The sequence below is a fragment of the Octopus bimaculoides genome, chromosome 1 (genome assembly GCF_046866305.1).
Source record: "Octopus bimaculoides isolate indiv1 chromosome 1, ASM4686630v1, whole genome shotgun sequence".
In the NCBI taxonomy this organism is placed as follows: Eukaryota; Metazoa; Mollusca; class Cephalopoda; order Octopoda; family Octopodidae; genus Octopus; species Octopus bimaculoides.
Genome location: NC_142928.1, coordinates 54,794,702 through 54,808,036, shown reverse-complemented (window position 1 = coordinate 54,808,036; position 13,335 = coordinate 54,794,702). Strand labels below are relative to the sequence as shown.

The following is a 13,335-nucleotide window of genomic DNA, read 5'->3' as shown; positions in this document are numbered from 1 at the left end:
ATATGTAAGTATATATTAGTATAGTATATTATATATATATAAAGTAACATATATAAATACATACATATATATATAATATACATATATATATATATATATATACGTATATATATATATATATATACATACAATATATATATATACATACAGTATATATATATATACATACATATATATATACTTATATATATATATATACATATATATATACGTATATATATATATATATACATATATATATATACTTATATATATATATATATATATATAACTATATACATATATATACATATATATACATATATACATATACATACATATATATACATATATATACATATATACATATACATACATATATATACATATATACATATACATACATATATATACATATATATATATACATACATAATATATATACATACATATATATACATATATATACATACATATATATATACATATATATACATATATATATATACATATATATACATATATATACATATATATATATATACATACATATATATACATATATATACATATATATATATACATACATATATATACATACATATATATACATATATATACATATATATATATACATACATATACATATATATATATACATACATATATATACATATATATACATATATATACATATATAATATATACATACATATATATACATATATATACATATAATATATATATACATATATATATATACATATATATACATATATATATATATACATACATATATATACATATATATATATACATACATATATATTACATATATATACATATATATATATACATATATATATATACATACATATATATACATATATATACATATATATATATACATATATATACATATATATATACATATATATATGTATACATATATATACATATATATATATACATATATATATGTATACATATAGATGTACACGTATATGTATATATATATAGATCTATACATATGTGTAGATGTATATATATATATAGATGTACATGTAATATGTACACATATATACATATATACATGCATACAGATATCTATACATATATACACCCATCACACACACATACACATGCACACAAACACACACATTAGTCATTTGTTTTCTTATCCAAAACTTCGTCAAAAGTACTGAATGGATCTTTATGAAATTTGGAAATTATATTCTTTGCATAACGGCCATAACTCTCATGAAAAATTCATATATTTTTGATGTTGATGAAATTTTAACCCGAACATAACAGATGAGCATTATTTAGAAAATGATGTCACACGTTATCGAGGCTACCATTCTTTCTGGACGTGCAAAAGGGGATGACGTCTTTATTCCAAGAACTCCTCTTACTCCATCAGGAGCAGACATTCCTTTTACATTCAGAAGACTACAATTCCCCCTTCGTGTGACTTTTACCATGTCCATAAACAAATATCAGGGTCAAACACTGTCTGTAGCTGGTCTTCTCTTGGAAGAGCCCTGCTTCTCACATGGACAACTGTATGTTGGCTGCTCAAGAGTGGGCAGCAACAAAAAACCTATTTGTATATGCTCCACAAGGGAAAACAAGGAACATAGTTTACAATGAGGTGTTATAATCACAACAGCAAGAAAGTATGTACATGATCACCTTCTTTTACGAAACTTCATTGACTTTCATATATTTATATTGATATACATATATATACGTGTGTTTGGGTGCGTGTGTGTATATACATCTCTATATATAAAGATGATGCGTAGTCTAGACGGCGTTTTTAGATTTCATTATTCTCTTTAACCCGGGCAACGCCGGGTATTTCTGCTAGTAAAAGAATAAAAGAATATACCAACATATATTCAAATGTATATTTGTATATGGTCATATATATGTACACACACACACACACATGCATAAATACATATATATATAAACACATATACAGACATGCACACATACATTTATACATATATAAAAACATGCACACATACACACATAATTTATACATCACGTCCATGATTTTCAGTGTTTCTATTTATCTAAAACTGGTAGCAGAGAATAAAGGGCCTTGGTAAGGAAAATATTGTAAGACAAACACACAGATGTAGTGCAAACAACCAATACACATGCACAAAAAAACATTTTTGAAATCCCTAGGCCTGTTCCTAACTATCCAATTGCAGTTCCAATTCTAAATAGCCTTTGAAATATATACATCAAATACATTCATAAGCTCTCAATTTCTTTAAAAAGCCAAGTAGACAAGTAATCCCATTGTGGTTGTTGTATAAATGTGTATGTATGTGTATAAACACATATATGTAAATGATCTATACTGGTCACAGTAAACATGTTAGCACTTCACTATATGTACAAATATATACATAGACATTTAAACATACATACAAAAAGTACATGCACATATAAAATTACACATGTATGTGTGTGTGTGTGTGTGTGTGTGTGTGTGTGTGTGTGTGTGTGTGTACATACAAGAACTAAAAGTGATGGTTTTGGCAGATATGGTAAAGAAAAGCAGTTGGCTGAATAAAAATGTGTTAACTTTGCTTCTGCTAATACTACTGTTGTTAATTCAGGAGTGCACACATCTCTCTTTTCATTGAAAGAAATTGGTATTAAATAAGAAATAGATACCAAATTAGGTGCTGTGTGGTTAAAAAGCTAGTGTTTCAGCCATGTAGTTTTGAGTTCAGTCCCACTGTGTGACACCTTGAGCAAGTCTCTTTTCCTATAGCCCCAGGCTGACCAAAGCCTTGTGAGTGGATTTGGTTGATAGAAGCTGGAGGAAGCCCACTGTATGTGTGTGTGTGTGTGTGTGTGTGTGTGTGTGTGTGTGTGTGTGTGTGTATGCATGTAAATTAATCCAAATAAACAAACAATAAAAAAACAGGAAAAAAGAACGAGATGAATCTGAGGACGTGCAGAAGAAACATTAATTTGACGCTTGGTGAAGGAAGAGAGTTGTTGTTAACATTTCAAGCATGACTCTTCATCACAAACAGGAAAGTCTAAAAAGCAAGAAGGGAAAATAAGGAAAAATTGCTAACAATCCACGTGCTGTTATATTACTGAAGTGACCGGAAGTGGAAGAAGGAGAAAGTGATTTCTGGAACAAGAGAGTGTAAAGATGGTCAGTATGTGTGTATGTGTGTGTGGTAGTGCATGTATGTATGATAGCATGTGTGTGGCAGAAACTGCATGTGTGGTAGTGTGTGCATGTGGTAGTAACTGTGTGTGTGGTAGCACATGTGTGTGCGTGTATGGTAGAAACTCTGTGTGTGTATTTGTGTGAGTTGTTTGTGTGTGTGTGTGTGTGTGTGTGTGGTAGGATATGTGTGCAAGTATCTGCTGCTCTGAGAGGTCAGTCATAAGTCAGCAGCTATAGTGAAAGGTGTGTGAATGGGTGGGTATGGTTGTGTGTGTGTGTGTGTGTGTGTAGACAGAGTGGCCAATAGTGAGTGAGCAGCAGTCTGGAAGGTGTGTGATTGGGTGGGTGTAGCTGTGTGTATATGTGTGCACATATATTTAGCAGCTCAGCAAAAGTGACCAATAGCATAAGTCCCAGGGTTTAAAAAAATGTACTGGGATCAATACATTCAACTATAAAAGGTGGTGCCCCAGCTTGGCTGTAGTCACAAATGTGTGTCTGTCCTTGTGTGTGTGTGTGTGTGTGTGTGTGTGTGCGTGCGTGCGCATATGTGTGTTTGACAACTGGTTTTGGTTTTGTTTACATCCCCATAACTTGGCAGTTTGACAAAAGAAGCCAACAGAATAAGTACCGCCCATAAAAAATAGGTACTGAGGTTGATTTGTTTTACTAAACCCTTCAAGATGGTGCTCCAGCATGGCCACAGTCCAATGAATGACTGAAACTAGTAAAAGGTAAAAGATTAGCTAAATGATACCAAGAGCCTCCTGTTTTTGATGGTCAGGCAAAGCAGGTCAGCTACTCTCAGAAATGTCTTTCAGGCAATGAATTGGCAAAGTTGTCAGAGCATTATGGGGAATGCCTTGCAGTATTTGTTGTAATTCTCACTGCTTTGGGTTCAAATCCTACCAAGATCAGCTTTATCTTTCATCCTTTCAAGACCAATAAGAAAAGTACAGTGAATTAATGGAAATGCAAGAATGGCAAACCAGATGCCTTGCAGTATTTTTTCTGGTTCATTGTGTTCCGAGTTCAAATTCTGCCATGCCCTATTTAGATGGTGGACTTAAACCATTATCTGGTTTAACACTACTGACACTTCGAATGCCTATACCATAGTCTGCTCTGTTGCAAGCATTTGCGCCTATAATGGAGTCTTTTCCTTTAGAATATCTTCCTCTGGCCAGTCTAGAAGATTGGGCCTTCACTCCTGATCTAATGAATACACAAAAAGCAATCCTACCAACACCTGAATCAAAGTATAAGTTTGCATTACTGATATGATGGGTAACTGCAGATATAGTTGCAAGTCATCAATGCAGACGCCACCATCCACAAAACACCTAAGGGTAAGTCACCAATAATGCACTTGATGTGAGGGACATTAAAAAAAACTACCTTGAAATAAATGTGTAGTAAAGAAAAAAAAGTAGGCTTTCTTCAGATGAAATAAAAGAAAGAATGAAAGAAAATAATAGTAATCACTGATATATATCATCTTTTTCTCATCAAATATTTATTTCTAGTTCACCTTTTAATGTTCTTTGCATTAAATTTATTAACACAAACTTAATGTTCTTCATGTAGATGACATTTATCAATTATTCAAGGTTTGACTTAATGATAATGGATGGTAGTTATTTCTTAGCTCCACCAGGTTGACCCTCAGTGAGCAAGATTATGATCAAAAGGATTAGAGCTATAAACATCCTGTATTTTTAGGTTTATCTAGTACTGCACGAACTAATGTGACCTTTCTATTTCTTTTTTTTTTTTTTTTTAAATGGTAGCATGTGGTCTGAAAGAGATTTGGCTGTCATTTCTAGCAGATACTTTGCTGGTTCAAAAGACAATAGTGGATTTCATTATTTACAATTGACGTATATTTGTTCTCATCTTGTTTGTTGTTAACACAACGTTTTGGCTGATATACCCTCCATCCTTCATCAGGTGTCTTGGGGAAATTTCAAACCTGGGTTCTCATTCTTAAGGTGTTTTTCGATGTTGTTGTTGTTATTATTATCATTATTATCATTATTCAGGTCACTGCCTGGAATCGAACTCGGAATCTTGGGGTTAGTAGCCCGCACTCTTAACCAATATGCCATATGCCCATGGGCAATTATGGAGTGAATTTTAGGGCTTATAAATTTAATATTCTCCTATCCTTCCTTAATACTGGTTCCCATATGCTGTTCATATCTGCACTCAGTCTGCTTAGGAGGTTGTTGTGTCCTAGCATATGTGCTGCTTCTTTTAGTTTCCATATTTTCCAGTGGTGTTCTCTGTCTATTATTTTAACTTCATCCTACAGAGGGAGGTGGTCTCCATGTTTCCATACATGATCAGCTATACCCGATTTATCAATATCTCCTCGTGTCACAGCTTTGCGATGTTTGTCTACCCATATTTTGAGGGGCAGCATGTTTCGCCTTTGTATAACCTACCACAGCTGCATGGGATGGAGTACACTCAGTTCTTAGCCATATTCTCTTCTATTGGTGGTTTTACTCAAAGGAGATATTTGCGATGTGTTGTGTTACTTTTGAATACTGTCCTGATGTCATATGGGCCGCATATGTTTTATATCTTTACGGAGAGGCCTTTCACATAGGGTAGACAGACTGTGGACAGTTTATCGGTTTCATCCTCTCTTTTCTTCCTAATTGGAGTGGAGAGTATGCTTTGGGGGTAGTTGTTGCTTAATAGATTGTTACTGAGCTAGATCATTTCTTCGTGGTGGGTATCACAATCACTACTTATATTCATTGCTCGATGTTTTAAGCACTGAGCAATCCCTCTCTTTACACTGCATGGATGGTGGGAGTTGAAGTTGGATTTCAATTGTGCAGAGCATAATTTCAGCTCTGAAGCTGTTGGAATGCCAATACACTTGCTAGATAGCTGAATGTCATTCATCATTTATATTCAAGAGATGAAGTTTGTGTTGGGTCAAAATGGAATGTCTGTGACAACAGCTTTGTAAGACAATAAGAATATGAATGAAATTTAAAGTCAATGAATAGTTGCCTCCATAGCATAAACACATTTTGATATGAACATACATTCAGTGATCACCTGATTCTCATTAATTCTACTTCTATACATTGTTGCCACATGAACTTTTAAAAATTCCACCCCTGACCAAATTGTGCATGCTTGTATGTGTGTGTGTAATTAAGGTACAGAATTTCCTGAATTTTTCTTTTACTCTGGAAGGGATGTAGTCATGACCCTATACAAAACCTTCAAGACTTGAGGGAGAGAGAAACAAAGATATTTTCAAACATAAGAATGGTTTGAATGCTTTCAACAGAGTAGACTCTACTAAAAGCACTTAAGGTGCCAGGTGGTAATATTAAACCAGGTGTTAAACAGATTAAGTCTAGTTCTTTTAAACAAATAACTGAAAAGTTCGTTCGTTAGCCAATTTGATATTGAATAAATTAACCCTTTTGATTGCAATCTCTCCAGGACTGCGCCTGTTTCTACGATACAAATTTCTTGTTTTAAAGGAATCTAAATTAAAAACCTTCCATCAAAATTTCATGTTAATTTATATTCCAAACATCAGCTTAATAAGGGTAAAGATATTTTGATAAATCTTTCATTATTTTCAAAATTAAATGAAAGAAAATATAGTAACAAAAGGGGAAATCATTGATTAAAAAGCAGGGTGGTATTACAGTGTCTATGCTGAGCAAAAAAATGCTTAGCTGAGCTTTGTGGTTACCCAATTAGATATCTTCAGGATGGTTAAAGTTAAGGAACCTGAAGTATATATATGCATATAATGCTTATATGAGCGAATGTGTGCATGCATTTGTGTTACTTTGACAAGATATTATGTGATACTTGTAAAGCAATGTCGTTCAGTTCCAGACTTCTGTAAAAACATGCCCAAATCAAGGGAAAATATTACCTTGTTTGGAAATAGGTGTGGGGTGGCGACAGGAAGAGCATCCAGTAAGAAATTCTGCCTCAACAAATTTTGTCTGATACATGCAAGCATAAAAAAAAACAATGATGGTGGTGGTGGTGGTGGTGGTAGGATGATGATGTATGTATGTATGTATGTATGTACGTAGCAGGTAGCATTCAATATGCTTGGTAATATTTGCCATGTTTTATTAGCAAATTTATCATTAAAACTATACCAACATTAGTCTACTATTCTCTCTTTTCTCTCCCTACCTCTCTAGTTTCTCATGTCAAAGATGACATATGAATGCTGTGTAAGTGTGTCCTTGTTAACAATATAGCGAATAGGCATTGAAGTAAGCAATTTACAAATGACAGTACAAAAATATGATAGAGTAAATGAGAGAAATGCAAGTGAAATAAAGAGGGGGAAAAAGTAAAATAGCAAGAAGAAAATGAAGATTAGAGAAAAACAGGTTGGAAATGTCTGGACACAATATCATATTTTGTGTATTGTACAAAGCACATCTACTGTAGTGGGATCAGTGTACATGTGTGTTGCGTGAGTGCATCTCTAACAAGAGCAGAATCCAGCATTAGGTAAATGTATTAACTTACCAATATTGCACTAAAATGTTTGCGAAGTACTGGCTTTAATGTCATCAGATATGTCTCTTGTGTAGGCTTCTAGAGGTTTGCAGCATACAAATCACTAAAGGTTCTTTTCAACTGTCTTAGTTTCCTATTTGGTAATATGCATATTTTATCACATGATGTTGTTTGTTCCTGATGATATTCTTATATCAAAGACATATTACAGTAACAGATATTTTATTAAATAATAGCTGACTATACAGCATTGCTTCCATACTGAAGCTGGCTTTCATATTATGTAATCAACTGAGATAAAGCTGCTCCATAAGAAAAATATAGGAATGCAGTTTTTGTATCCAAAACAAGAACACTTGTTTGGTTCTTACTATTTTATTGTTGCACATTACTTTTGCTGTTTATTCAAACTGGTCCCAATAAACTAAGCCAATGATGAAAGGCAGTCCATTCATAAAAACCCTATCACTTTTTTTTTTTTTTATCCAGGTATATAGATACACCTTTCTACTATAGGCACAAGGCTTGAAATTTTTGGGGAAGGGGCAAGTTGATTACATTGACCCCAGTACTCAACTGGTACTTAATTTATCCACCCTAAAAAGATGAAAGGCAAAGTTGACCTCGGCAGAATTTGAACTCAGAACATAATGGCAGACAAAATACCACTAAGCATTTCGCCTGGCATGCTAACGATTCTGCCAACTCACCGCCTTCTCCAGGTATAGATACAAACACAGCTGTGTGGTTAAGAAGTTTGCTTCTCAACCACTTGGTTTCTAGGTTCAGTCCCATTGTGTAGCATCTAGGGAAAGTGTTTTCTACTATAGCCCCAGACTAACCAAAGCCTTATGAGTGGATTTGGTAGACAAAAATCTGAAAGAAACCCAGTGTGTGTGTGTGTGTGTGTGTGTGTGTGTGTGTGTGTGTGTCTGTTTTGACATCCTATGATCATTGTAAATGAATGTCATTCATTCCCAGTATTCTATGAAAACATGTCAGGCCTTGGGGAAATATTACCTTGCTTGGAAACAATTAAGGATTGGTGACAAGAAGGATAACTGACCATAGAAACTCTACTTTTGTCCAACCCATGCAATCATGGAAAAATGAACAATAAAATGATGATGATGATAGAGATGAATGAAGCCAGATTAATTTGTTTAATGAGTGTACTTAATAAGATGATAAAGTATGGTAGAATATTCTTTGGTGGTTTTCCAGGATGTTCTTTAATCACAGTAAAAGGGAATCTACATAACATTTAAATAGGCTTCTGTTAGCAAACTTTTGATATACAAAAGAAAAGGGATGCATGCTTTATACGTGCATATAACTGTCTATAGAGACATACTATAGATAGAACTTATATTGTAGTTGACAAGGTGAACATTTCCTTGTCTAAGCTAGCATGTCAAGATACTGTATGCCTAAGATAGTGGAATATATGGACAATATTGATTGAAATGATGGCATCTTGGGAAAGACTTCTAAGTTTTGTCAGATTTTCTTCTGGCTAATAGCTTAATTGTAGGATGAAGTGGGTAGAATAAACTAGATGATAACACATCTAATATCATCTATTGTGAGCTGTTTGTGCATGTTATAACTGTCTATTGATTTTAACTTCATACCAAAATATTTTACAATTAGATATTAACAGGTGCAGGCATGGCTGCGTGCATAGGTGCAGACATGGCCGTGTGCATAGGCACAGGTGTGACCATGTGCATAGGTGCAGGTGTTGCCATGTGCACAGGTGTAGTCATGGCCCTGTGCATAGGTGCAGGTGTGGCCATGTGCGTAGGTGCAGGTGTGGATGTGTGGTAAGAAGTTTGCTTCCTAGTCACATGCTTCCAGCTTCAGTCCCACTGCATGGTACCTTGGGCATTTATCTTCTACTATAGCCTTGGGCCAACCAAAGCCTTGTGAGAGGATTTAAATGTGTGTGTTACTTTTAAACATTCAACCAAATAATCTACATATAACACGTGTGCACATAGTGTATAATTCCCTTCACATCAATTTGGTCTCAGGTTCGATCGTGCTGCACAGCACCTAAGGCAAATATTATTTACTATTATAGCTTTGATTTAACAAATGCCTTAAGAACGGAAATGGGTGCATGGTAATCGTATGGAAACTCATCATGAACATACGTATATATACAGGTGGATCTCCGTCAGTTTCGATGGTGACTAGTTAGTAATTCAATTAACTGAACTTCCTATTTATTGAATTAACGTGTAAGTGGTTGGGCATTCCACAAATATTTGTACTTTTGAAGTAATTTGCAGGTAGAATTAGCGTGAGACAGTGCGTGACAAAGATGTACTTTTGGATTGCAAGTACAGTCAATGTGAATTACAAGTGCAGTCAATTTGGATTACAAGTACAGTCAATTTTCGTCAGCCCAGTTTCACTCAAATGGTATGAATCAACTCAAAGCTATAGAAAATTACATTTGCCCCAAGATACCACACAGTAGGATCGAAACTACGACCACTTGCGAAGCGAATATCTAAACAATTCAACCACTGCTCCGCGGTGTGTGTTGTGTGTGTGAGTGTTTTTTTTCTTTTTGTATGAATTGTGCCATTTTGTGACTAGATAAAATAAGAAACAGACTAAGGTAATTACTGTAGATGATATGATCGATTACAACCCTTTGAAGGCGGTGCTCTAGTATGGCCTTAAATCAACGCCTGAAACTAACAAAAGAATATGTGTACACACACACACATATACGCGCGCGCGCCTACTCATATGCAGAAACGCAACAACTCCCTTTAATGTATCTTGCTCTAGTAACGGTTAACGCTATTTCAAGTCTTTTTAAAATCCGTTATTGTTTTTGTTTTCTTCTTTCGTTTTGCTTTTTGGGTTTTCTTTCTTTCTTTTGTTTTTTGTTTCTATTTTGGTGGGTGGGGGAGAACTGAAGAGTTAATTGGAAAAAAAAAATTATTGCGGTCTCTGATGGTTTTCCAGCACGGTCACAGCCCAGTCAGCTGGAACCTGTACAAAACAAAAAAATAATAATAATAGTTCTTTCTACAATAGGCCCAAGGCCTGAAGTATTAGGGGACAGTGAGTAAGTTGATTACATTGACTCAAGTACTTGAATGGTACTTATTTTATTGACCCCGAAAGGATAAAGGCAAAGTAGATCTCAGCGGAATTTGAACTCAGAACATAAAGATGGACGAAATGCCTGCTAAGCATTGATCACTCATAAGACGCTTTTAGTCTTTATGCATTGACTGTGTATAAATTTCATAAGATGGATTCAATGTTTCGAGTAACTATTACTAGTTTCCTCGAACTCTTGTTATTCTAGTTCCAAGCTAGTCTTGATTGAGCAGACCTATGAAAATCAAAGGTGTTCCAGTCATGACCATTCCATCTTTTCAAACATAGTATAGGTCGCACTACATTGTTCAATGTATTCTTAGATTCTTTTTCGAAAGATGATAGTATATGAATTGAAAGATTTGACTACTATTTCTTGCAAGCAGAGTGACACCGCATCATTGGACGAGTGAGTCTCTATGTGGTTACCCGGCTTGCTAGAAATAGTAGCCAAAATCTCCCCCAAATCACACCAAAGACGAATATATGAGGTACCGTACTCCTAAGTAGCTATATAAAAAAGACAAGACAGTAAAGGCTGCAGTGAGCCTTTGACTATAGATCTGATCAATCAAGGCTGCCTTGGAACTAAACAGCAACAACGACATATAAGGAACGGACACATAAATGCAGTCATAACATGAAGAGCCAACAAAATCAATGGTCTGAGCCCATTCCTCCTGACCAAATAGAAAATTGAATAAAATAAAAGATGTTATGGTCATTGTTAGAAAGAATGCCTTTGATTGTAGGTTTGCTCGATTACTATTGACATGGAGTTAAATGACAAAAACTACTAAATTATGTTTTCTAGACTTTCCATTTTCATAACAATTGGAATTTGAGACATTTTTCCGTCGAATTGGCAGAGTCGTAAGAGTGGCAAACAGAATGACTCACGGTAAGTGTTTTGACTCCCTGTACCTTGAGTTCAAATCCCGCCTTAGTCAACTTCATTTTTTTTTTTTTCAGGGTCGTTATAAAAAGTAGCAATCCAAGGTGGACCTGTAAGAACGTCGGACCGGATGCCTAGCAGTACTTGTTCCGGTTCTTTGAGTTCTGGGTTCAAATCTCGCTACGGATGGTGGACTTCACTCGACACCCCGTTTAACACCACCAACTAAAATTTAGGCTGCCTTTAGCGGAGTCCAATTTATTAAAGTATTCAGACCAGGATTTGAGAATACCTTCCTCCCCTTTCACCCACGAGTCTCCGATGCCATCTAACGGTCATGGGTTCTACCCTTCCCTCCTGACTAAAAATTTTTAAAAATATTTAAGCATCCATTCAAACCCCATCTGATTTTAATCACACAACTTCCCCTCATCCCAACCGAAAGCAGAATTCTTTTTGCTTTACCACCAGCAAGTAATAAACGTTATTTTGTCTCCTAGTACAACGAACTTCCAATTACGTTATTATGTAAAGTGAGAATAGCGGATGAATTGTTACTGGCAGTGTGTGTGTGAATGATCGTGGGTTAGCAAAAAAAGGGGTCACTAAATGTTCTTATTGATTCTCTGTGTGTAAGCGCGCATACATACATACTCACATGTTATGTGTATACACTATGCATACTCATATATGATAGATATGAATGTAGTGTATATATATGGAGAGAGCAAGTGGTCGTTAGCAGGTGGCTTGGAAAATGGTTTGTTGCTAGGATTTTATATTTAAGAGCAAAATATTACACACGTAGGCACACGTGTGTGTGTGCGCGTGTGTACACACACATACATATATATATACAGAGAGGCGGGAAGAGGTAGATAAAGACATACAAGCACAAATAAAGTGACGATGCGAAAGTGATATAGTACATGTATTTATATATAACTAGTCGTGTATGATAGTGGTGAAAGCTTTTTGTGCGCGCTCGGGAGTCGCCAGAGTATGTGTGTACCTGAGCATGCGAACAGATTCTTCAATGTTTTTTTTTTTCCTATTGCAATAAGTGCTTGTAGTTAATAAATACATATACTGAAAACATGTGCACAGTTAATAATATCGGCGAGCAGAAATAAGCCGAACGTGTGCATCTGTCAAGATTTCTGGTTGTACTTAGTTGTAAAGAACTGAAATTCAAACAAGAGGGTAGTTAAAATAGGTTTTGTATTCTATATTTATGAAAGAAATTAAATTGGCTAGATGCACGAATAGTTGTACTATAAAATATATATAAATAAATACTACATACAAACGTGTACACATTAGAAAATTTATGCATGTTTATACGTAACTATTCATAATCTAATACACGAACCACTGGGGAAGCTTCTACGTGGTCACTCAGCTTGCTAGAAATAGCAGCCAAATTACTCCCTAACATAAGGTACAGACACAGACATAACCCGAAAAGACAGTATGTTGACAATTGAAACATATTTGATCATAAGTATGTTTGAACAGGGTTGATCTGAGATTAAACAACATGTGTATACATTTTTATTTATTGTTAACCTCGAGTGCCTGTGGCCTT

The 13,335-nt window shown here is 34.8% G+C and overlaps 1 protein-coding gene across 9 annotated transcripts in view; it reads right to left on the bottom strand.

The window, feature by feature from the left end:
• LOC106876273 (uncharacterized) overlaps positions 1-13,335 on the bottom strand; it is a 292,167-nt gene that overhangs the window by 129,747 nt on the left and 149,085 nt on the right. The window contains exon 1 of one of the 9 annotated variants that reach the window (XM_089351052.1): positions 7,733-7,867. The exons of the other annotated variants lie outside the window; for them this stretch is intronic. The gene's annotated coding sequence lies outside the window, so the exon portion shown is untranslated. Of the gene's footprint in view, positions 1-7,732; positions 7,868-13,335 lie in introns of those variants that run through there. 9 annotated transcript variants of the gene reach the window in all.